The sequence below is a fragment of the Mesoplodon densirostris genome, chromosome 4 (genome assembly GCF_025265405.1).
Source record: "Mesoplodon densirostris isolate mMesDen1 chromosome 4, mMesDen1 primary haplotype, whole genome shotgun sequence".
NCBI classification, from domain to species: Eukaryota; Metazoa; Chordata; class Mammalia; order Artiodactyla; family Ziphiidae; genus Mesoplodon; species Mesoplodon densirostris.
In genome coordinates, this window is record NC_082664.1 from 132,963,475 (window position 1) to 132,988,173 (window position 24,699).

At 43.3% G+C, this 24,699-nt stretch overlaps 1 pseudogene; it reads right to left on the minus strand.

Annotated features, from left to right (window-relative positions):
- Window positions 1-2,235: 2,235 nt before the first annotated feature.
- The window catches only part of LOC132488172 (dual specificity protein phosphatase 5-like), a 53,291-nt pseudogene continuing 30,827 nt past the window's right edge, over window positions 2,236-24,699 (minus strand).

The window sequence follows — 24,699 nt, forward strand, 5'->3', positions numbered from 1 at the left end:
GATCACCTTTGTCCTAATAGATATGAACTCATCTATGACTAGGAAAAATCTTAAAGTCCAGAGTTGGTCAGGTAATACAGGATCTCTCAGTCATTCACTTATTCACTTGTTGACTTATTAATGTATTCAGTAGGCAAGCCTACTATATGCTGGTGACTGAACTAATCACCGAGGATTGGAAGAAGAACAAGGCAACGCTGACCATGCAGAATAATAAGGGCTGTGATGGAGGCACAGGTGAGATGCTTGGGGGTGGGGTCCAGAGTAAACTATTCTCACCTAGGATAAAGCATCTGGAAAGGTTTGGGGAGAGGCAATCCTTACAGCAGGAATTTTTTTTTTTTTTGGTATTTTTTTTCCTGACATACAGGAGGAATACAGAATCACTGTAAAAAGTTAAAAAATACAGAAAAGTATAAAGGAGAAAATCTGAATCACCTGGAACTCCAACTAGAACAAACCACCGTTAACATTTTGGCAGGACGACTTGTTTGAGACTGAGCTCTTGTTTCCTTGGCAGTAAGCTCATCAGGAAAGAATGAGAGGCAGGTTTCCCTTCCCATCTTGAAGAGGGAGGGCTGAGTTTCAGGCAGTAAAAGTCAGGCTTCCCTTGCCTCATGGAAGAGTTAAGTGGATTTTGAGTTTTCCAAGTCCAGTTCAAGAATATGTAGGCCTGGATTGTCTAAAGGGAAGGGTTCTGGAGTAAAGGAAGAAGCAAGTAGCCTAACCCTGGCTCAGCTGGGTTCAGAGGCTGAGCATGGCGGTGCCCAGGGCCTGGGGACAGTACCCAGCCTCCACGCAGTGCCTGGAGTGTCCTGACCTGGGAAGCCCGGGTGTTTGCAGGGAATTAAAACCTCGTCCGCCGCAGTGCTGGCTCCCGCAGGGAACGTCTTAGTGCTGGTATGGTGAATGGGGAATGAGGCTCTGCCCAGTGTTAAAATCTATTTCCAGTCTTGCTCTGACTCTATACCATTTCCTCCCCAGTCACCGGGACAGCACACATCCCACGACCAACTGCTAGAAGGGAACCTCTGTATGTTTACCTTCTGACTTTTCTCTTTGTCACATTTTATGATTTACAGTATCTATTCCAGATAAATCCTAAGTATTCCAGACAGTTCAGAGCTCCATAATTTAGACCTAACTTTGTGCTTTGAAGACCCTCAGTTAGTAGGGAAAACAGGTTCCTATTAGAGTCTTAAAGCAAGAGAAGGAAGATGAAGGATGCACTCCAGATAGCATATTCCAAGTTGCTAGGAAAACCAAGAAACCATAGAAAAGTATTTCAGAGCATAGATGAAACAAAGGAAGAGGTGGAATCAAAACTTTTCAGCTCTTCAGTGGGATAACTGCCAGTTCTGTTTTAATATGAGGTTTCAGCATCGTTCACATGTAGCTTCTAATACGAACAGATCCAGAGTAAGAGAATGCATGTCAGCCTTATTCCTAGCCTCTGTATCCTTTGTTTCTCCCCTTGGTTGAAGCCTCCAAATCTCCACATAGAAATTCAGGCCTGTCCTGTGCCTGGTTTCAGGCCTTTGCTGGCCAGAGCATGGAGTATTTAACCAGCTTTTTCTCCCGCTTGGCATGGCCCTGCTCAGTCCCGGGAAGCCCAGCTGTCCCAGGAACAGGCTACTTGCTTCTTCCTCTCACCCCAGAGCCCTCCCCTTGGAGAGAATCTGCCTCCAGTGGGCTCAAGGGGTTCCAATCAGCTTATATATTCATGTCCCTACAAACCCTGCAGGTTACTCTCCTGACTAGAAGGTGATCAGCTTATGCCCTGAAGCAACATAGACAGATACTGAGACAGCCAAAGTTAAAAAAATAAGGTGGAAATCGTGCTTCCTTCAAAATCAGTTGGCTTTGTAATTGCCTTTTCTCCTGGTCTAGCAACTGCCTTCTCCCACGTGGATGCCGATATTTATTGCCTTATGCTTGAAATGAAAAGGCAAATTTTGACATCCAAGGACTGGTTAGTCCTGAGAGGGCAGGGGATCTGGAAGAACAGTAGTTAGTCAGCACAGGCTGTGCTCTTGAAGCGGCTTGGCTTTCCTTTCCTCTGAGAACCTATCTTCAAGGTCAGTCTGAAGTTTGCAAGCCTGGTGGCCACTCTACCCCACTGGGGCAGCCTGACAGAGGGAGCAATTCAGTACCGCACAGCCATAAAATGTCCACGAGTTTAAAAAACAAAACCACAGTTGTTCTTGGGGCTGGGCTGGTTCCCCCATCCCAGTTTTAGCAGGATGTGTATGTGGCCATGGAACTCCTGGTGAGCTCTGAGGCTGTCCAGCGGGTGGTAGGGAACGTGCAGTAGGAACCCTGCACGTCAGGGCTCAGTGTCTGCAAATGGGCTTTACATGAAGAGCGGGATGCACCCTCCGGGCAGAAGGGATCCCGGGGCAGGGGGTGCGAGGCAGGATCTCAGGAAGCCAAAGCTAGTCAAGATCACTCTCCTCCTCCTCTGGATGTGATCAATGGCCTCCTTCAGGCGGAACTGCTTGTCTCCATGACATGAGCTATGCAGATGGCAGGCGAACGGGAGAGCCCAGCTTCACAGTGGACCAGGACCTTGCCTTCCTTTTCCCGGACCCAGTCAATGAAGCCTATTGCTCCTTGGAAGCAGGAGCGAATGTCAGCCGCGTGGCTGTCTCTCACAGGGATCCATTTGTAGTGCAGGTGGGCGGTGCAGGCCTGCGAGGTCCACCGCCAGACACTCAGCAGGGCCGTGATCACGTGCAGGGTGGTGGGGAACCGGCACTTGGATGCTTGGTGGGCACTTCCAAGGTGGAGGAACAGAGGGATTGCACCTGCGCCGCCGTGGTCCTAAGGCGGCCGGTAGCTGATGTTGAGCACTGGTTTCCCACACTGGCTGATGAGTGCGCTCTCGTTTCACTATCCTCTGGTGAAATGGGTTTTACAGCCACGCTGCACTCGGGAATATTCCGAGTGGAAAGCCTCCTACCCTCGCCTGTAAGAAGCACACCTGCCGGCGGGCAGGCAGGCAGCGGGGCGGGCAGGCAGGCAGGCAGGGGAGCAGGCAGGCAGGGGAGCAGCGAGGCTGGCGGGACGCGCACCGCGGTCCCCTCGGCACCCCCGCCGCGCGCGCGCCCTCTGCCGGGCAGCACGAGCGCGCCGCCGAGGGGAGATAGGCGTGGAGCGAGCCGCGCACGCTCGAGGGGGCCAAGGCGTGGGGTGGGGGCGGGCGTGCGCGTGGTCCCGCCCCCGCCCACGCCGCAAGCAGGTATCCAGGCCCGCTGCCCGCAGGCGAGGCTCCGGGCTACTCGCGGGTGGCGGCGCGGGCCGGCAGCTCCGCTCGCGTTTCCCGTCTCGGACGCTCGGCGTTCCGCCAGCCACTCGCTGCCTCGTGGAGTCGGGCCGAGGAGTTTTGAACGGGGTCTGAGGATAACTCAATGTGCAGCGTTACTGGAAACTAAATATAAAGACGTTTAACTGGAAGAGCCAGGTAAGATGGGTCATTTGACCCTTGAACCACGCTGGGGTTAGGGGCACTGACCTCCTGTGGAGTCGAAAATCCTCTCATGCTCAGTCTCTGCCTCAAAAACAAAGGAATTGGTAAACGACTCACCCAAGGGCTGGAAGCTCAAACAGTTTGGTTAGAATCAGGATTCAAGCCCTAGTTCTTTTGAGTCCGCATAATGTGATCTCTAATTGAACGCAGGCTTTTCCCACACTTAATTAACGTAAAGATTTGTATAATGAAAATACAGATGCTGTATTTGTTGGAAGAAAACTCCGTGTAAGTGGACCCGCACAGTTCAAACTGCATTTCAAAGCCATGTTACTCAAGGCTCACCTGTATTTTAGGATGGAACTCTGGCTTAGATATCAGAAGTTTTTGAGGGCTCCCTCTCAGAGGTGAGTTAAATCATCAATCAGTCATTTTCTATCCCCACCCTCAATAAGAATACAGGTTTGGAGTGTTTAGATCCGGGTCTGCTGCTGTAAGTCAGATGACTGCAATTAAGTGATAATAGTAAAAACTATAGGGAATATCAGTCTGCCTAGATTCAGGGGAGTTTTGCTCCCACAAGATCAGAAAACATGGAAAAGGCCCGGAAGCCCGCAGTCTGGGGTGTCTATTTTCTATGGATGTGTTAAACTAGTGTGGTGAGTCTTAGGTCTAGGCAGTGCTTCTCACATTTGTTCCTGTGGCCAAGTCCCTGTGAGTCACTTCTGGGGACATCACAAAATAATGACCCATTTTCCATGTATTAGATAAACCAGGAGTAGCTTTACGGATGGAAAATTTTATAATCACATACGTAGCATTTTCATGCCTCACAAATGTGTATGTAAAATATTTCTAGGAAATGACATGTACAGTGGTGGTCCTTCTGGCCCTATTCTCTCCTCCTGTCCTGCAGGCTGCCCTTGCTGAGGCCAGGGAAGAGAAGGAGGCCTTTTACAATGAAACTCCCCTGTGAGCTTCATAACATATAAGGAGGTTTGCTAGTGGGTGTGAACCCTTTGCTGGGCGTATCTTTTTTTTTTTTTTTTTGGCTGCGTTGGGTCTTGGTTGCTGTGTGAGGGCTTTCTCTAGTTGCGGCGAGTGGGGGCTACTCTTTGTTGCGGTGCGCGGGCTTCTCGTTGCAGTGGCTTCTCTTGTTGCGGAGCTCGGGCTCTAGGTGCGCAGGCTTCAGTAGTTGTGGCTCGTGGGCTCTAGAGCGCAGGCTCAGTAGTTGTGGCGCGCGGGCTTAGTTGCTCTGCGGCACGTGGGATCTTCCCGGACCAGGACTCGAACCCATGTCCTCTGCATTGACAGGCGGATTCGTAACCACTGTGCCACCAGGCAAGTGCCTAGAGTTTGATTGTCTTTTAACTGTCTTCTCCATTCTCACGACTTGACCATGGAGCAGAGCTGAATCTCAAAGGACAGGCATGGAGGGGTTTCAGCATGAAGGAGCAAAAGGAAAGGCAGAGCAAAAGAAGGCACTAGGGGCAGGGTGGAGAGAAGGGAGAGGGAGCGCCTTTTTCAGGCTTCGCCCACAGGGCCAGGGACTAAAGACCCATTTGTATGGGCTGAGCCCTGGAGTCAGACTGAGCAGATTAGAGAAGAAATCTCCAAATCTCTCCCACCAGAAAGGCTTTCTGTGAGTTAGATTGTATCGCTTGAACCTGGAGTAGATACCTGTTTGAATGTTTTTTGGGAACTGATATTGATGCTTGATGGGTTAAGAGTAAGACTTTGTCATTCTCTCCTCCACAATGAAGGACTCAGTGTAGAGATTGTATACATTCTGAGTTTTTCTGTTGAAATCTATTTACTACCAGGACATTTGTTTAGTCAATCAATCTACACTGGCTAGCTCGTTAAAGCAACAGTCTCTTGAGCTTACTCTATGTTAAGCACTGTGTTATGTGTTTGACATAGATTATGATGTTTAATTCCTCCACTGTGCCTGGAAGTGGGTATCATGAGCCCATTTGACAGATGAGAGAGCTGAGGCTCGGCAAGGTTGACTTTCCCAAAATCACGTGGCCAGTAAGAAGCGGAACCCAAATCTCTTACTCTCTTTCTCAATACATCAGGCAAATGCTAACAGCCATAAAAGGAGAAATCGACAGTAACACATTCATAGTAGGGGACTTTAACACCCCACTTTCACCAATGGACAGATCATCCAAAATGAAAATAAATAAGGAAACACAAGCTTTAAATGCTACATTAAACAGGATGGACTTAATTGATATTTACTCTCTTTCTCCAGTGTGGTTAGTAACTAGCTCATCCACTGCTTCTGCAGCAGAATTTTAATAAAAACGGAAGAAAAATCTATTCTTTGATTTTTGTGTGTGTGTGTGTGTGAATTGGGAAAAGACTATCAACATTTTTAAAGTAAACTTTTCATTTTAGAATATTTTGAGATTTGCAGAATTACTGTGAAGACAGTAAGTGTACCTGTATTCCCACACCCAGCGTTCCCTTTTTAAAACATCTTATGATAGTATATGTTTGTTACGATGAATAAACCAACTTTGATACATTATTATTAACTAAAGTCCAGGGTTATTCAGATTTCCTCAGTTTTCCCCTTATGTCCTTTTTCTGTTCCATGATCCTGTCTAGGATATCGTGTTATATGTAGTAGTCATGTCTCCTCAGGCTCTTAGCTGTGGTAGTTCCTCAGACTTTCCTTGCTTTTGGTGACTTTGACAGTTTTGAGGATTGCTGGTGAGCTATTTTGTAGAATGTTCCTCAGTTGGAATTTGTCTGATGTTCTCATCATTAGATTGGGGTAGTATATTTTTGGAGGAAGACTACAGAAGTAAAATGCCATTTTCATCATCTTATATCAAAGGTCATCCTATCAGCGTGACATCACTTAAATGCTAATGTTGATCACCTGCCTCAGGTAGTGTTTGTCAGGTTCTTGCCCTGTCAAGTTACTCCTTCCCCCATTTCCATGCTTTCCTCTGTGGAAGGAAGTGACTTAAGAAGTGGGAAGTTACCAGCTCCTTGAGGCTAGAGTATCTGTATAAGTTATTTGGAATTCTGCACAGTGGATTTGTCTCTTTTCCCTGTTTCTTTTTTTTTTTTTTGGCGTTACGCGGGCCTCTCACTGTTGTGGCCTCTCCCGTTGCGGAGCACAGGCTCCGGACGCGCAGGCTCAGCGGCCATGGCTCACAGGTCCAGCCGCTCCGCGGCATGTGGGGTCCTCCCGGACCGGGGCACAAACCCGCGTCCCCTGCATCGGCAGGCGGACTCTCAACCACTGCACCACCAGGGAAGCCCCTCTATTTCTTTATTTAATCATTACTTTATATCAGTATGGCCTCATGGATATTTATTTCATGCTTTGGGTTATAATCCAATGCTACTTAATTTTCTTGCTCTAATTCTTCCAGCTTTGGCCACTGGGAGCTCTTTCAGCTGGCTCCTGTGTCCCTATGACACATCAACTTTTTTTTTTTTTTTTTTTGAGCACTCCCTTATTTTCTGGAGCTACAAGATGCTCCAAACTCACCTTGTATATTTCCTGCTCCAGTCCTCGAATCTGCCACTTCTCTAAGCAGCCCTGGTTCCTTTCATTGGAGAATGGTATTAGGAACCGAGATCTGGGCATTAGGTGTGCTCATTCCTATGGGGATGGCATTGCTTCTAGGTCCTCTCAGCTGAAAGAGCAAGGAAATATTTGTGTATATACTAATCTGTGTATATACACATATCTATAAATTTTTCTATATGTAACCATCTATATCTATATTAAGCTAAACATGAGTTCATACTGATATCTCCAACTCCAATCTACTACTGCATGGCTCGTTCTAGCCTTCTCCCCTCCTTTATCTGTAAATTCCCACTCCAACAGTGAGGAACTGCTTCCTGCCATCTGCCATCCATTTACTTAATTGTTCAGTTCCGGTATATGTGTACAGCAATATCAGAATTGTTAACCCATATCCCCAAGGAAAACAACTTTATCAGCTAGAGTACAGTGCTGCGTGCAGTTACTTTCTTCTTTGGTGTTTCAGATCCTCCTCATTTCCAGAGTTACTTAGGCTAGCACTATTCTCCCCCCCCGCCAGCCCCCTTTAATAAGGTTGTTTCACACATTTGTAATACAGTTGGGTTGTTTGTCATATTTTTTATTCCATTCTGGGATCTCCGAAATAACTTTTTTCTAGTTTGCATGTACTTTACAGTATCACACAGAATCACCACCCCCAAAACCCTCTGCACTTCACCTACTCAACCTCACCCCCTGCAAGTACTGGCAACCAGTGATCTGTTTACCACCTTTATAATTTTGCCTTTCCAGAATGTCATATAATTGGAACCATACAGTAGGCAGCTTTCCCAGACTGACTTCTTTCATTTAGCAATAAGCATGTAAGATGCATCCATATTTTTTAGTGACTTGATAGCTTGTTTCTTTTTATCAAATGGGCAATGCTTCATTGTCTGGAGGTAGCACAGTTTGTTTATCCATCCACCTATTACAGGACATGTTGGTTGCTTTCAGGTTTTGGCAGTTAGGAATACAGCTGTGCAGACTTTTGTGGGGACATTTGGGTAAATACTTAGTAATACAATTACTGAGGCAGGTGGTAAGACTATTTAATTTTTATTTTTTTTCCGGTACATGGGCCTCTCAGTGTTGTGGCCTCTCCCGTTGCGGAGCACAGGCTCCGGACGCGCAGGCTCAGCGGCCATGGCTCACGGGCCCAGCCGCTCTGCGGCATGGGCATGTGGGATCTTCCTGGACCAGGGCACGAACCTGTGTCCCCTGCATCGGCAGGCGGACTCCCAACCACTGTGCCACCAGGGAAGCCCAATTTTTATTTTTTTTTAACATCTTTATTGGAGTATAATTGCTTTACAATGGTGTTAGTTTCTGCTTTATAACAAAGTGAATCAGCTCTACATATACATATATCCCCATATCTCCTCCCTCTTGCATCTCCCTCCCACCCTCCCCATCCCACCCCTCTAGGTGGTCACAAAGCACCCAGCTGATCTCCCTGTGCAATGCTGCTGCTTCCATTCTGATAGTCTTGTAGTGGTATCTCCTTGTTGTTTTCACTTGCAAATCCCTAATGACACGTGGTTTTGAGCACCTTTTCATCTGCTTCTTTGCCATCTGTATCTTCTTTTGTGAGGTGTCTGCTCAGATCTTTTGACCCCTTTTAGTTCTTTTTAAAAAATTGTTGACTTTAAGAGTTCTTTCATATTTTGGATATAGGCCCTTTACCAGGTATGTGTTCTGCAAATATTTTCTTCCAATCTGTGGCTTACCTTTTCATTTTCTTAACAGTATCTTTCGCAGAGCAGAAGTTTTAATTTTAATGAAGTCCAACCTATTTTTTTCTTTCATAGATTGAGCTGTTAGTATTGTATGTAAAAACTCATTGCCAAACCCAAGGTCATGTAGATTTTCTCCTATGTTTTCTTTTTAAAATATTTATTTATTTGGCTGTGCTGGGTCTTAGTTGCGGCATGGGGGATCTTTATTTATTTATTTATTTAAAGTCTTAATTGAATTTGTTACAGTGTTGCTTCTGCTTTATATTTTGTATTTTTGGCCAGGAGGGATGTGGGATCTTACTCCCCAACCAGGGATCAAACCCACACCCCCTGCATTAGAAGGCGAAGTCTTAACCACTGGACTGCCAGGGAAGTCCCACACGGGATCCTTAATTGCTGCATGCATGCATGATCTAATTCCCTGAGCAGGGATTGAACCCGGGCCCCCTGCACCACCAGGGAAGCCCCCTCCTATATTTTCTTTAAGAAGTTTTTATAGTTTTTCATTTTATATTGAGGCCTACAATCCATTCTGAGTTCACTTTTGTGTGAGGTGTAAGGTCTGTGTCTGGGTTCATCTCTTTAAATTTAGACATTCAGCACCATTTGTTAAAAAACCAACATTAATTTTTTTGTTTGTATATCTTTATTGAACTATAGTTGATTTACAATATTAGTTTCACATACACAGCATAGTGATTCAGTATTTTTACAGATTATGCTCCGTTTAAAGTTATTACAAAATAATGGATATATTTCATTGTATGATATATCCTTGTACTGTACGATATATCCTTGTTTCTTATTTAGTTTATAAATAGTTTATAAATATGTAACAGTTTGTATCTCTTTATCCCCTACCCCTATCCTGCCCCTTCCCCTTCTCTCTCCCCACTGGTAACTACTAGTTTGTTCTCTAAATCTGTGAGTCTGTTTATGTTTTGTTATATATATTCATTTGTTTCATTTTTTAGATTCCACATATAAGTGATAACATAGAGTATGTCTTTCTCTGTCTGACTTATTTCACTAAGCATAAGACCCTCTAGGTCTATCCACACTATTGCAAATGGCAGAATTTCATTGTTTTTATGGCTGAATAATATTCCATTGTATATATATGCCACATCTTCTTTCTCCATTCATCTCTTGGTGGACACTTGTGTTGCTTCCATATCTTGGTTATTGAATGCTGCTATGAGCATGGGGTACATGTATCTTTTTGAGTTAGTGTTTTCACTTTTTTCAAATGTATAGCCAGGAGTGGATTTGCTGGAGAATATGGTAGTTCTGTTTTTAGGTTTTTGAGTAACCTCTATACTGTTTTCTGTAGTGGCTACGCCAATTTACATTCCCACCAGCAGTGTTCAAGGGTTCCCTTTTCTCCACATCCTCTCCAACATTTATTATTTGTAGACATTTTGATGTTAGCCATTCTGACAGGTGTGAGGTGAGACCTCATTGTGGTTTTGATTTTCATTTCTCTAATAATTAGTGATGTTGAGCATCTTTTCACGTGCCTGTTAGCCATCTGTATGTCTTCTTTGAAAAAAGTCTATTCAGGTTTTCTGCCCATTTTAAAATTGGATTTTTTTGGTTACTGAGTTGTATGCGCTGTTTATACTGGGTTGGCCAAAAGGTTCATTCGGGTTTTTCCGTATTGGGTTGGCCAAAAAGTTGGTTCGGGATTTTCCGTAAGATCTTACTGAAAAACCCAAATGAACTTTTTGGCCAACTCAGTATTTTGGATATTCACCCATTATGGGTCATATGATTTGCTAATATCTTCTCCCAGTGAGTAGGTTGTTTTTTCATTTCGTTGATGGTTTCCTTTGCTGTGCAAAAGCTGAGTGAAGTAACTTTTGTATTACTGACATCTTTTAATTCAGCAGATAAACTTTAATCTCATAATAAGTACTTCCTTTTCAGACAGAAAAGATCATTCTAAATGGGTTTACCTTGTTTGGCATCTATTAAATGTTGATTTAACATTCTTAATTGCAATTATGCATTGGTTTGCTTGGTATCTTTTTAAAGTTCTTTGATTAAGGGTCAGCACAGCGTGGTCTTTCACATACCAAGGCCATTGAGTCCTATTAGAAGGGTAAATTGTATAGTGAAGTGTTTCACTGTGTGCAAATCTCAGCTGTGTTTTAGTTAAGTAAAAGCACATTGGCTTTGATCACCACTCAATCAATTACTTATAAGGTAAAAGGGATGGCTAAACAATGGGTGCATACTTAGAATTCCAAATGTAGCTCTGGGAGTAAAAGGGAAGAAGAAAATTGTTTCTTGATAATCACAAATAATAATGTTGCCTTTAAAATATTCTAAAATGGTTTCGTCATAGAGATGTTAATGGTTCACTAAGTCCTGGCCACGCAAAGTGTGGTCTTCAGACCAGAGCACCAGAATCATCTGGGAGCTTGTTAGGAATGCAGAATCAGGTCTTGCCCCAAACCTATTGAATCAGAATCTGCAGTTGAGCAAGATCCCCAAGATGATTTGTATGCACATTAAAACTTTTTATTGGCAAATCGTTTCTGTCTGGTTTGTGGAACTAGAGTGCTGTGGAAGTGAGCTTTGCGAGTTCTGGCCCAGTCACTGAGGTCTTATAACCTCCATGTATTATTTTCCTTTTGCCCATCATTCCTGCCAAATCAGATGTTATCTGCCGCCTACTAAAGAGAACTACAAAGACTTTGTTATTTCAGCAGCACAGGAGACGGAGTGCTGCGTGTGTATGTGTCAAAGATAATAAAGTCCCTTCAGAAGGGAATTTGTGGAGCAAGGCACTGTAGTTGGAGAGCCTTTATTTTGGCCTTGAAGATAGAAAATTGTTAAGACGGGAGGGAGTCTTTAACATACTTTTTTTTTTTTTTTTGCGGTATGCGGGCCTCTCACTGTTGTGGCCTCTCCCGTTGAGGAGCACAGGCTCCGGATGCGCAGGCTCAGCGGCCATGGCTCACGGGCCCAGTCGCTCCGCGGCATGTGGGATCCTCCCGGACCGGGGCACGAACCCGTGTCCCCTGCATCGGCAGGCGGACTCTCAACCACTGCGCCACCAGGGAAGCCCTTTAACATACTTTTAAAACAGAACTCACCTTTAAGAAAAAATATAGAATCATGTGGTACGTGTACACACACACACACACACACACACACACACACACACACACACACACACACACACACACACACACACACACACACACACACACTACACACCCTCCCTCCCTTTGTCCCAAGGCCTAGCATTCCCTCAGAGCATCAACACCTGTTTTCAGGCCTTTCTGTCCTCCATCATCACATTCCTCAGGGAAGGGGGAGCAGATTTTCACAACTGTGATGCCTGTTACAACATTAAATGTGACATTGTATGGAGTTAGCTACATATCCCATTTATTCTTAGACTGTGTGGAGAATCCTTTTTTTTTTTTTTTTTGCTTACCATGAATTAAAAATAAAGAAGAATGCCATCTTGTGGGCATCTCTTGTTACTACCACAACTGCATCAGATCTTGGTGGAAGTCCATCAACCCCAGAGAACCGTTCTGCTATGTACACATCTATATGTAATGTATCATCAGCTGGGGGCAACTGATCAAGGACCTCTCTTCAGTTCTTTTACTTACAATGAATCATTCTATGGGCTTTTGTTTTCATAAATGACTAATAACCTATAAAGTGAATCATGGAGGAGTACTAACGTTGGCATTTATGACAAAAAATGATGCATTATCAGTTCCCTTACATACTCTAATTCCATTTTGTATAAGAAGTTTGACGGATAAGCCCCACAGTACATGAGCCCACATGGAATAGGAATTCTGGAAACTTCTGGGGAGGATGTTTGTATTCAAGGTTGTATTGAGTTTGGTCGTGGTTTTCAATGGCTGCTAGTCTTGTTTTAAAGAATTTGGTTGTCATTTGCTTCTCATTGTGAGGAGAGAATGAGGACAGACCACTCAGTAGCAGGAGAGAAGTTTCAGTAGCAGCTCAGGAATCACTGAGCTAGAAGACTGTGGGCCACAGGCCTCCACAGGGAATTGGATGCCAGGATGCTCTTTGGCAAGACGGGGCCAAGGAGGATGGGTCATGCTAGTTAGTATAGCTGGGAGACTCCCTTCTAATCCTGGGTTTGCTGCTTTTTACCAGGAGACCTTGGGCAAATCCCTACACCTCATTGGGCTTTGTTTTTTTTAAATCTGTAAAGTGACAAATTTGCAAGTTATGATCTCCAGGCTCCTCTCAAGACCTAAAATTTGATGTATGAAAGAGAGGGTCTCATTTCTCAATCCTTAACACAGGTTTCCTGGTCAAAGGCAAGATTTATCATAAAGATCCTTATTTTCAGTGAGACTTCTAGGTAGAACATTCTGAAGCCATAGAAATGGTTTATATTTTACATAGTTAACAAATTATGGAAATACTTGAATGTCATCACCCCCTTCACTATTTTTTCTCTCATTTTGAATTCCTGCAGCTCCACTGGAGTGGGTATCACAAAACAGCTACACTTACTTCCACTCAAGGAATGAGGCAGCTGAGCCCCTGGTCCACTGGGGATATGTATTTTCCTTGTAGATGGGTGCAGTCAACATCACAGCATTTGAAGACATCTCAGGCCGTGTTGGGTGACATTATCCACCCGGCCTGTAGCTGCTATGTCCACCTCATACTGTCAGTATCTGCCAGGGGTGCTGATGCTAGGGAAAGAAACCATCCCTTCCATGGTCAGCTGAAGGACATTTGGGGATGGGTGCCATTTCATGTAGAAGAGATTCTCTGTTCCCAAATCACTAGGAACATTGTTTAATTGGTGCATGTGTGTGTTGAGAGATCTTGTACATTTAAGAATTCTCATACTTTCCTGTTCACGCGAGTGAATGCGTTGTAAGTTGTTTTTGGAGAAGAGGAGAAGATCCAAAACCCAACAGAATATTAGAAAGTTCACCCCCAACTTGCAGCTTTTTTTTTTTTTTTTTTTTTTTTGCGGTACGCGGGCCTCTCCCTGTTCTGGCCTCTCCCGTTGCGGAGCACAGGCTCCGGACGCGCAGGCACAGCGGCCGAGGCTCACGGGCCCAGCCGCTCCGCGGCATGTGGGATCTTCCCGGACCGGGGCACGAACCCGTGTCCCCTGCATCGGCAGGCGGACTCTCAACCACTGCGCCACCAGGGAAGCCCTTGCAGCTTATTTTTGTCAGAATTATGCTACTGTGGATTGTTGAACTTGTTCTTTAGAAAAATGCGGAACAGAAATTGTGTTGATGACGTTTGGCCACAAGAGGGCGGTCTAACAAAACACCGCAGCTCAAAAATCGACATCTGCTTCCTCCAACATTTACCTGCTACAATTTCTGCCTGGTCTTATGACATAAAGCTCAGTGTCACAAATATTGTTTCAAACTTCATGAAAAGAGATTATTTATTTTTAAAGAATGTTGGGAACCTGGGAAGTGAATCCTAAGCACAAGTTCAACTGCTTATAGCTGGAGGTGCTTTATAATTCCTCCATCAATTTCCAAAAAAAAGGCGGAGTTTAAAAACCTTTGCTTTCTTTAACAGACCAAACAATACAAACTTAAAACACTTTAGGGACATTTTCATTTCCAAAGTAGAGCTTTTATGGATTATCTTCCTAAGAATTCTAACTCTAGATATATGATGAAAAAACAAAGCAAAACAAACAACTCATTCTCTAAGCTAAATACAACTGTTAGAGAAAAATGCTGTGTTATCTCTTCCAGCATACAGATACTTGAAAAAGAAAGTGGGGGAAAGGCTATGTGATAATCTCTGAAGTAAATTAAAGCACCCGGACTGTGTTTCCCTAGAAGGATTATTATTCAGATAATACTTGAGGGGGTAATTGCCAAAAATGAATATCCTTTAAACAATCTTTACCGATAGTAAAATAATTAGAAAAATTTATGTGCATCTCTGCTATTATTAATGTGGCTTTGCTTAAAGGAGATTCAGTTGGTTATGCATGGATATTACAAGAATCTCCCTCCCCTGCTTCTCAGATGACATGTTTATACTCAGGCAGCACTTCTAAATGTTTAATAGAGACGAAGAGATTCCATTTAATTAGGCAGAATGACTTGTTTATGTGCAGGTTATATATTTACGAGTTCTAATGAAGAACGGAAAATATCTATTGAACAGCCTTTGAAGTTTCACTGGTTTAAGTATAATTGTAAACCCAGCTCAGTGGAAATAGCATCTCAGTCAATCAAATGGTTGGAGAGTCAAGCATACAGAGTTAAATCTGGGTAAAATAACTGCACAAATCGAGTGTCGATCAGTGTTCAAAGGATTTTTTTCCTCTCCCAAATCAAAGCTCTTCCATCTTACACTTGACTGAATATTGAAACTGGGTTATAGGAAAAAATGGTGAAGAAGTAACAAGATTTTTTTTCTTTCTTAAAAAATACCCCTACGATTTATATAAAACCTTTTGCCTTTTTCAATTTTTACTTCCTGTATTCTGTGCGGCCTATTTTACTTGCGAACTAGGTAAGATAAACATGTTACTGTCAAAAGCATTTTTTTCACATTCATAAATCCTTTCCGAAAATGAGAAGTTAATTTTTTCTTAATCTCTGACCTAAGGTAAAAATCCCAAATATTTGCGTGCCTCAGATGTGCCGCAAAAAGGCCACCTAAATTAATGAGGTTTCTTGAATTGGTGTATAGAAATGAATTACAAAGCTTAAGAAGTCGAAGAGATTTCTTATGATGTTTAAAGCAGTATTAATGATCGCATGGAATGAGATATCAAGCTTTGTGTTATTACTATAGGATTAGCTTTTAGTTCCTGAAAGCTGTTCTATTTATGGGTATATAGGATGGAATTAAACTTTGAAAAGGTTAATTTTTTTTTTAAAAAGTGTTCTGTAGAAGGTTTATTTCCTATCACCTTTTATTAAGTTCCTCTTTGAATTGTAGTTGCAATCTGCATTTGGAGTGGGTCCAGGAAGCTTGCATAATAATCTAATCCCTGGCAGAGCCTCTCTTAGGGGAGGGAGTCGGGTAAATGAAATGCTCCTTACAGGTTCCTGACAATATATTCATCTTGATATGATTGCAGCTGAAGGCTTGTAGCAAGGCGACTCCTAGGACTTGCGTTTGCTCTCTTTAGGGTATGTTATAATTTCAGTGTGGAAAACAAAACCCCAGCGTACAAAAGAAAGAAAAACATCCCTAATCGAAAAATAGTACCTGAAATATATATATATATATACATATATATACACACACACACACTGAGCATTTACTCCATCCCAAGTACTTTACTAAGATTTTTTAAAAAAATATTGGAGTATATTTGATTTACAATGTTATGTTAGTTTCGGGTGTACAACAAAGTGATTTAGTTATACATATACATATATTTATTCTTTTCTGGATTCTTGAAAAATATTTGTTGAGAGCAAGACATTTGTCTTGTTGCAGGGAGAATGGAGAGTAGAGAATAAAAGACTAAAGAAGATGGGAAAAGAAACCATTGCCCTTTGCTTTTAGCTCACGACCATAGTGAAGGCTCTCAAACATTTTAGCAGTTAATGGCACGTCCGTTTTCTTTCTTCTGTGTACTTGTCTAATTTATTTTCATAAGAAAACTCTGCTCTTCTTGTCTGGAGCCAGCATTATGTAGCTGAAATCTTGGATGCTGTGGGTTTAAGATCAAACAGGGCCTAATCAGGTGGAATTTGTTTTCTTATTGATCTTTTTATTGCTTGGGTCCCGCTGACAAGCTGCGAAACGATGGGGAGGAATTAGGGCTGCAGCTCTTCAGAGAAATGTGTCCTGGCTGGAGCCCCACCTGAACACGGGCGAGCAAAAGATGGCAGGCAGCTCCCGAGGAGGGGCTTAGGGCCTGCAGAGTGGAAGTGGGTTATGCCGGCAGCATAAACGTTAAAAGCGGAAGATGCTAGCTGATGTATTTGTGTTTATTGGCTATTCGGTTCTGGTAGGTTGGCTGATGCCCTTTAGAGTTGACCATCCTACCTAATTCAGGCCTAACTTAAGCAACAAAAGTCTCCCGATTTGGTGGGAGACACTGGGAAGGACAGGCTACCATCCCCATAAGAGAAAAGCAAAGGACGTGGGTACTTTTTAAGAAAAGTTCACTTAGGAGCCAGATACTTAGGAGTTGTTTAAAGGAAGCTAAAGGAAATGAAAGTGAGAAAAAGAATTTCGTGAACATGTTAAACTCCCTGCCAGTAAATGCGAAGAGGCAGGGGGAGAGTGCACTGTGACTAAAAAGAAATCGTTCTGGTTCACTCTTTCCAAAAACAGAGAATTGAAGGAGACAGCGGCTCATGGTCTTATTCGATAACTTGATTGAACTGGGGAGCATGACAGTCTGACTTCTCCGAGGGTGGAGAATACACGTTTCATGTCCCTGCAGAACAAGAACGACAGCATTTTCCTATTATTGGCAAAGAAGAAAATATGTCTGTAGATCCGACATCGTTGTAGACGACTGCTCCCGCCAGCACGGGCGCTGAGGATCACATTCTGCCTCCGCCCACCTTTTAGTGTCGCAGAAAAGCAAGAGGGAAAACAGAACAGAAGGGAGTAGCCATTACAAGTGAAATCTTATGGAGACTCTGGACTCCCTTTGCCCAGAGCTGACTTCTGAGGCTCTTTGGCAAGGTATTTACAGATGCAATCTCTCTCTCAGTCTCCTCCCTCATTCCACTCTTTGTTCCTTTGATGGGCGAATGAGCCATAGGTTCTTGTTAAATCTATTCCTTTTGGGAAGAGAAAATGATGTACATCCTTATGACTGGGAACTCCCAGGAGAGAGGTAGTTGGAGGAGAGTGTCCCCTTTTAGGGATGCTTTTTCCTTGGGCTGCGGCTGTCACCAGCTGCTGCAATGTCACCCCCTCTATTGCCCTCATTCCGAGTGTGGTTCTGTGGGGTGAAGGGAAGAAGATATTCAAAATAGTCCTAAGATGCACCTAGTGATGTTTGCGCATGGAGACCTCCCCTCACTATTGGAGATGGGAAGGAACTTAGCGGCCAGATACTCCACACTTTTCCTTTCACAGATGGGTAAACTGAAGCCCTTTGAAGCTTAGTGAATTGTTTAAGACAATGCAAGGAGTGAGTGGTAGAATAATTTCAGGCCTATTTCAGGTAGAATAATTTCAGGGCACTTTTGAGGAGGAAGCTGCTGGGGAGATGGGGATATCTTTTAGGGACCTGGAGGGGCCTTGAGATAAGAGAGTGTGCTCTTCGCTCCTCAAAGAGTAGTTCATGGACCAGCAGCATGGCATCACCTGGAGCTTGTTAGACCTCAGTCTCTACCCCAGACCTACTGACTTGGAATCTGCCTTGCAACAAGATCCCCAGGTGACTTCTATGCATAGCAGAGTTCCAGAAGCACTGAGGCCCCAAACCCAAACTTGGATGACCGGCAGCTTATGGCTGCCTAATTTCAGCAAATGTCATAACTATTGATACCTCTGAAAAAGATGCTCTTGTAAGCAACATTTTTAGCTAAGGTGGGTACATTAAAACTTAAAAATATGAAATGCAGAGAGTAAGAAGAGTGATGCTATCAAATGAGGGTGAAGACATGGGGAAATGGTGGCTTTTAATGGTACAACTTTTCTGGAGGGCAATTTGGTAATAGGTATCAACGTCTTAAAAATATGCTTACCTTTTTAAAATTTTTTATTTTTTATTGAAGTAGAGTTGATTTACAATGTTGTGTTAATTTCTGCTGTACAGCAGAGTGACGCAGTTATACATATATACATTCTTTTTCGTATTCTTTTCCACTATGGTTTTATCACAATATTGAATATAGTTCCCTGTGCTATACAGTAGGATCTTATTGTCCATCCATTCTATATATAATAGTCTGCATCTGCTAAGCCCAAACTCCCACTCCATTCCTCCCCCAGTCCCCTTCCCCCTTGGCAACCACAAGTCTGTTCTCTATGTCCGTGAGTCTGTTTTTGCTTCGTAGATAGGTTCATTTGTGTCATATTAAAAAATATGCTTCCCCTTTGGTCCAAGAATTAAACTCCCTAGGAAGTTATTCTGGAGAAATAATTTGGCTAGTTTGAAAGGACGTGTGAACAAGAATGTTATAATGTTTATTATAGCCCCCCCAAAAAAAAATTGGAAGTGGTCTATCCTCTACTATCAAACAGTAGAGCATAGTAAAAAAAAAAATTACGGAACCTATCGTGGAATTCTGTATAATCACTTAAAATGATAAGTTAGAGGAGCATTTCTACCCCAGAAATATGTTAATAGATGTTTGTCGAAAAGTGAAAAACCCAGGTTACCATACTCTGTATAAAATGATTTCATATCTTGTTCAGATACATATTTTACAACCCAGAACGCCATCCATCTAAATGTTAACAGTAGTTATTCCAGACAGTAAGATTATAGTTTATATTCTTCTTTTTGCTTATCTTTATTTCATGGTTCTTTTACAGTTGATGTGTATTAACTAGCTAACCAAAGGTGGTAATATAGCCATTTTGGAAGAGCATTTAAAAAAATTCACATCTTAAATATTTTACTTCCCAGGCCAAATTCCTAACAGGAAAAACATTTTGACATCTTTGTGTGACTTTTTCCACTATACTGACATTATATTAAAATTATCTATTAAACATCTTCCTCCTCCAAGACTGTGAAGGCCTTGATGACAAGGACTGAGTCTCTGGCATTTGTATATCTAGGGCCTAGCACGGAGTGTGGCGCATGGCATGTGGTAATAAGTGTTTTTTTTTGTTGTTGTTGTTGTTGTTGTTGTATGCGGGCCTCTCACTGTTGTGGCCTCCCCCGTTGCGGAGCGCAGGCTCCGGACGCGCAGGCTCAGCGGCCATGGCTCACGGGCCCAGCCGCTCCGCGGCATATGGGATCCTCCCAGACCGGGGCACGAACCCGTATCCCCTGCATCGGCAGGCGGACTCTCAACCACTTGCGCCACCAGGGAGGCCCGGTAATAAGTGTTTTAAATGGATGGATGAAAGGGTGTTGAATGACAGTCTAAAGACTTTTCCTTCTTGGGTGTCTTACGGGACTGAAGTACTTAGCATGCAGGAATTGATTGCGGTGCATATGGATAATGTGCGAGATGAGGTAACTGTGGAGGGCTAAGTTCTGTTTGACCTATTGGTTTAGCTGCCATCTCTACTTTGGTAATAAACTGCCCTGTGAGGTGTGGACCAGGGCTGAACGTGTCAGGAGGTCAGGCCATAGAGGTCTCTAAAGACTCAGAGGAAGTGTGCTTCCTGGGACCTACCCGCCATCTCCCATGGGGTGACAGCTCCCCTGGTGGCCGTAGAGGGATCCTAGGTGAGGACTGGTAGGTTCAAGTGCGAGTCCATGGGCAGTGGAAAGTGCACCTGTGGGTCCCAGTTTGTATTTTATTTTAGTTGTGACTTTGGATCTTGTCTCATTAGGAGACAGAGTTTGGAGAGGCTTGAATGGTTGCTGATGAGAACTCAGTTGGTTTCAGCATTATGCTAAGAAGTGTTTGCATACATTCCCCCGCCTAATCCCACTGCTTCCTTATGATGTGGGTACCCATTTTATAGAGCAGAAGACTGAAACTGAGAAAGGTTAAGCTACTTGCTCCAAATTAAAACATGAAGAGGTGGAGCTGGAATCCAGACAGGAGGGCCTGGACCCAGAGCCCAGGCCCTCCTGCCAAGCTATAAAGAAGTTAGGGGGATGCTCTCAGGGTTCCCCCCGACCTCTAGCACATTTCCCTGTGTCTGGTCCAGTGGAGAAGTCCCTGGGCCTTCCTGAATTTCCCCAGTTCTCCTTGTGAAAGAGATCCTATTTAAGAATGGGCCTCTATGTTCCGTGGTCACGTATTTTTTTCTTGCTCTTGGCTCTAAGTGAAGTCACCAGAAAATGCATTTTATAGTTAAAGAAGTTAATGGAATAAAAATTATTTTAAATCAAGTAATTTATATTATTTAGAAATAGTCATAAGGTTCAAGAAAGTGGTTTGCATACTTAAAGGTGAACCTTAACTTTAACTATGAATTAATTTTAATTGATAAAGTTCTGAGAAAATTCATGGAAGATTCACTGACTGTATCTGAACATAGGCTTGTTTCTTGGGATATCCCAGTTCCTGTATTTGGAAATGTTAACAGTATTAAAAAAAATAAGTTCTGATCTACACAGTTGGGGCAATGTTACTGATGTTGAATGGTATAGTCATGAAATATGAATATTTGTTTACAAATCTTTTTGGCTGGTTTACATTTGGAATTTGCATAGTAATACAAAAGGATTTGGAAACATCTGGGGAAGGGTCATGATTTGGTCTAAATTATATATCCAAGAGGTTTCAAAATCATAAAATGATAAAACTACTCTGGGCTTTTCTTAGTTCCCATCCCCCATGGGTTATATCTTAATTGTACAGTTTTTGACTTATATTTTACTTGTGTGATTATTTTTTTGGTGTTTGTCTCTGCTGCTAGCCTGAGAGCTTCATGAGAGCCACATCTGTTTTGCTTTTCATTGCATATACTTAGCACATAGTAGCACATCATGTAACAGTTACAGCAGCAGCAACAATGAATAAGAAGGAGAACTAATACTTGTTGAGCCCTTGCTGTGTGTCAGGTGTTGTTCTAAGTGCTTGGTACTAACTCATGTAATGGAACTTCGGACAAACAGTGGTTAAGTGATTTTTATATAAACGAAAAGTAAATTTTGAGTTTAGTGTTGGGGAGGTTTTGGAGACTTTATTACAGTGAGAACTGGAAGATATTGGACTCAGAGTGATTCAGAGGGACTTCCCTGGTGGCGCAGTGGTTGAGAATCCTCCTGCCAATGGCAGGGGACACGGGTTTGAGCCCTGGTCCAGGAAGATCCCACATGCCGCGCGGAACAACTAAGCCTGTGCGCCACAACTACTGAGCCTGAGCTCTAGAGCCTGCGAGCCACAACTACTGAAGCCTGTGCGCCTAGAGCCCGTGCTCCGCAACAAGAGAAGCCACCACAATGAGAAGCCCGCACACCGCAACAAAGAATAGCCCCCTCTTGCCACAACTTGAGAAAGCCTGCACGCAGCAGTGAAGACCCAACACAGCCAAAAAAAAAAAAAAAAAAAAAAAAAAAAAAAAATTGATTCAGAAAAGTGTAGATTTTCTTTCTTATATCTGACAAATATTTAATTTTTCATGTTTTCACATTCTTTTTTATTTGTTGGCTTCCAGAGCAGATTTTTAAGAAACAAGAGTAAAGGCTAGACACTAATTAAAGAAATAGGATGGCAGTACCATTGACATTTAATTTTAATGGCTACGTCTTTGACTGGCAGCTCTGAACTCCGATGGTGGGAGAAGATTGTCTTTCTAGAAAGTTTCGGGCTGATGTCTTTGTTGCTGCTGCAGTAACCTCCACTTAATTTATTGTCTTTAGGGCAAAAATTGATGAGAAGATAACCTTTGTAAGGTTTTTATGTTTTGTTGGCTATAAAAGATAAAATATGGAGTAAAAGGAAGTAAAATAGTATTTTGTTAGGTTGGAGGATGGATTTATGCTTTAACTAACTGATAGAATAATCAGAGGGTCATGAAGATCAGAGTCTCTGCCTCCTATCTCTTCTCTTTTTATGTGTGCATTCAACAAGCTTCTCTTTGTGGCTGTCGGGCCCATAGGAGCTCACCCAAACACCAGGCCCCTTTGTCCCAGGGCATTAACTCAGCTGTTTAGATCAAGAGTATCACGGAGGCTTCTGTTGCAGACATTAAGCAATTGGGATAAGTCTAAATGAATCAGGTACTTGACATGTGCAGATGGGATGTTTGTTCACTAGGGACTCCGGGCTGCATTGTGTCTTGAATGAACAGACAAAAACAAAGTGTGTGAGTTAAATTGAATTTTGTGGGAAACACACAGAGAGATCTGGATCTTCAGGAATTGCTGGTGATTGTTTGTGGTGTGTGGGAGGAAGATGCTGGGAAGGCCTGACCCCCGACCAATTCCCCCAACACACCCTCCCCAGCCAAAAAAAAAAAAAGATTGGAAAGATAATAAACATATTTCCAAGTGATAAAGTGATTAAACTTGATCATCTAGGCCAGTGGTTCTGAAACTTTAGCCCATGCATCAGAATCAGCTGCAGGACTTATTAAAACCCAGATTGCTGGGCCCACACCCAGAGCTTGATTCAGTAAGTCTAGGGTGGGGCCTGAGAATTTGCATCTCTAATAAGGTCCCAGGTGATGCTGATACTGCTGGGCTGGGAACCACGCTTTAAGAACCACTGCTTCAAGCACTTAGCTGTCCATGGCGTGGCCAGATGGATGTGCCTCAGGGCACATAAGTGTCCAGGAAGACAACTCTCCTCAGAAGGGTATGGCTGGGTGAGTCTACAGGGGTGTGTGTGTTTCATGTACAAGCGAGCCAGGACCTGTCCTGAGGATAAGTAACCACTTTAATCTTTAGAGCTTTCAATCTGTCGTTGGGCTAAGGAATAAAACAGCCATGAATATCTTTCCTTGAGTGTCCTGTTTTTTATGTAGGATTTGCTTCCCAAGTAATATACTTGCTTGGAGCCCCCTGAGGGTGCTGGTCTGTTTTATTGCCGTGTCCTGGATGCTAAGCATGGTGTCGGGTACCAGGCCTGCCACGTGATTTGCAGGACTTAGTGCAAAATGAAAATGCAGGGCTCCTTGTTCAAAAATGAAGAAATTGGGACTTCCCTGGTGGTCCAGTGGTTAAGACTCTGTGTTCCCAGTGCAGGGGGCCCGGGTTTGATGCCAGGTCAGGGAACTAAGTCCCACATGCCACAGCTAGAAGATCCTGCATGCCGCAGTGAAGACCCGGCACAGCCAAATAAAAATAAAATAAATATTTTTTTTAACAAATTTAATCAGTTATACATATACATATGTTTCCATATCCCCTCCCTTTTGCGTCTCCCTCCCACCCTCCCTATCCCACCCCTCCAGGCGGTCACAAAGCACCGAGCTGATCTCCCTGTGCTATGCGGCTGCTTCCCACTAGCTATCTACCTTACGTTTGGTAGTGTATATATGTCCATGCCGCTCTTTCACTTTGTCACAGCTTACCCTTCCCCCTCCCCATATCCTCAAGTCCATTCTCTAGTATGTCTGTGTCTTTATTCCTGTCTTACCCCTATGTTCTTCATGACATTTTTTTTTCTTAAATTCCATATATATGTGTTAGCATACAGTATTTGTCTTTCTCTTTCTGATTTACTTCACTCTGTATGACAGACTCTAGGTCTATCCACGTCTCTGCAGATTGCACAATTTCGTTCCTTTTTATGGCTAATGCTCCATTGTATAGATGTACCACATCTTCTTTATCCATTCTTCTGTTGTTGGACATTTAGGTTGCTTCCAGCAGTGGATATTTTTTTTTTAGAAGGAATCTTTTAATTTTATTTATTTTTTATTTCTTTGGCCACCACGTGGCATATGGGATCTTAGTTCCTCGACCAGGGATTGAACCCGCGCTCCCTGCATTGGAAGCACGGCATCTTAACCACTGGACCGCCAGGGAAGTCCCCAGCAGTGGATATTTTAAAGTAGGCTTTTTTGCGGGGGGTGTGGAGTGGATAATGCTGTGGGTTTTTTTTTTTTTTTTTTTGTAAAGAAGATAGAATTTATTAAAGGGAAGGGTTGCTGCCAGAACGGCGGGCTGACTTTCTGATAGGGAGAGTTGACCCCGAGCATGGATTACTGGTCTGTTTTTATAGCCAGGGAACGAAGGAACTTGCGAGTCATCTGCTCATTGGGTGGGTAGGGTATGCATACTTCCAGTGTGCAGAGTTGGGGAAGAACAGGATGAATACCCTTCCTTATATGGGACGGGAAGGGAGCAGGGCAGGCTGCTTGGGAGGGTTCAAAGATGTAATGGCTGCTGCGTGACGGAGTGATGAGTCCGGTAA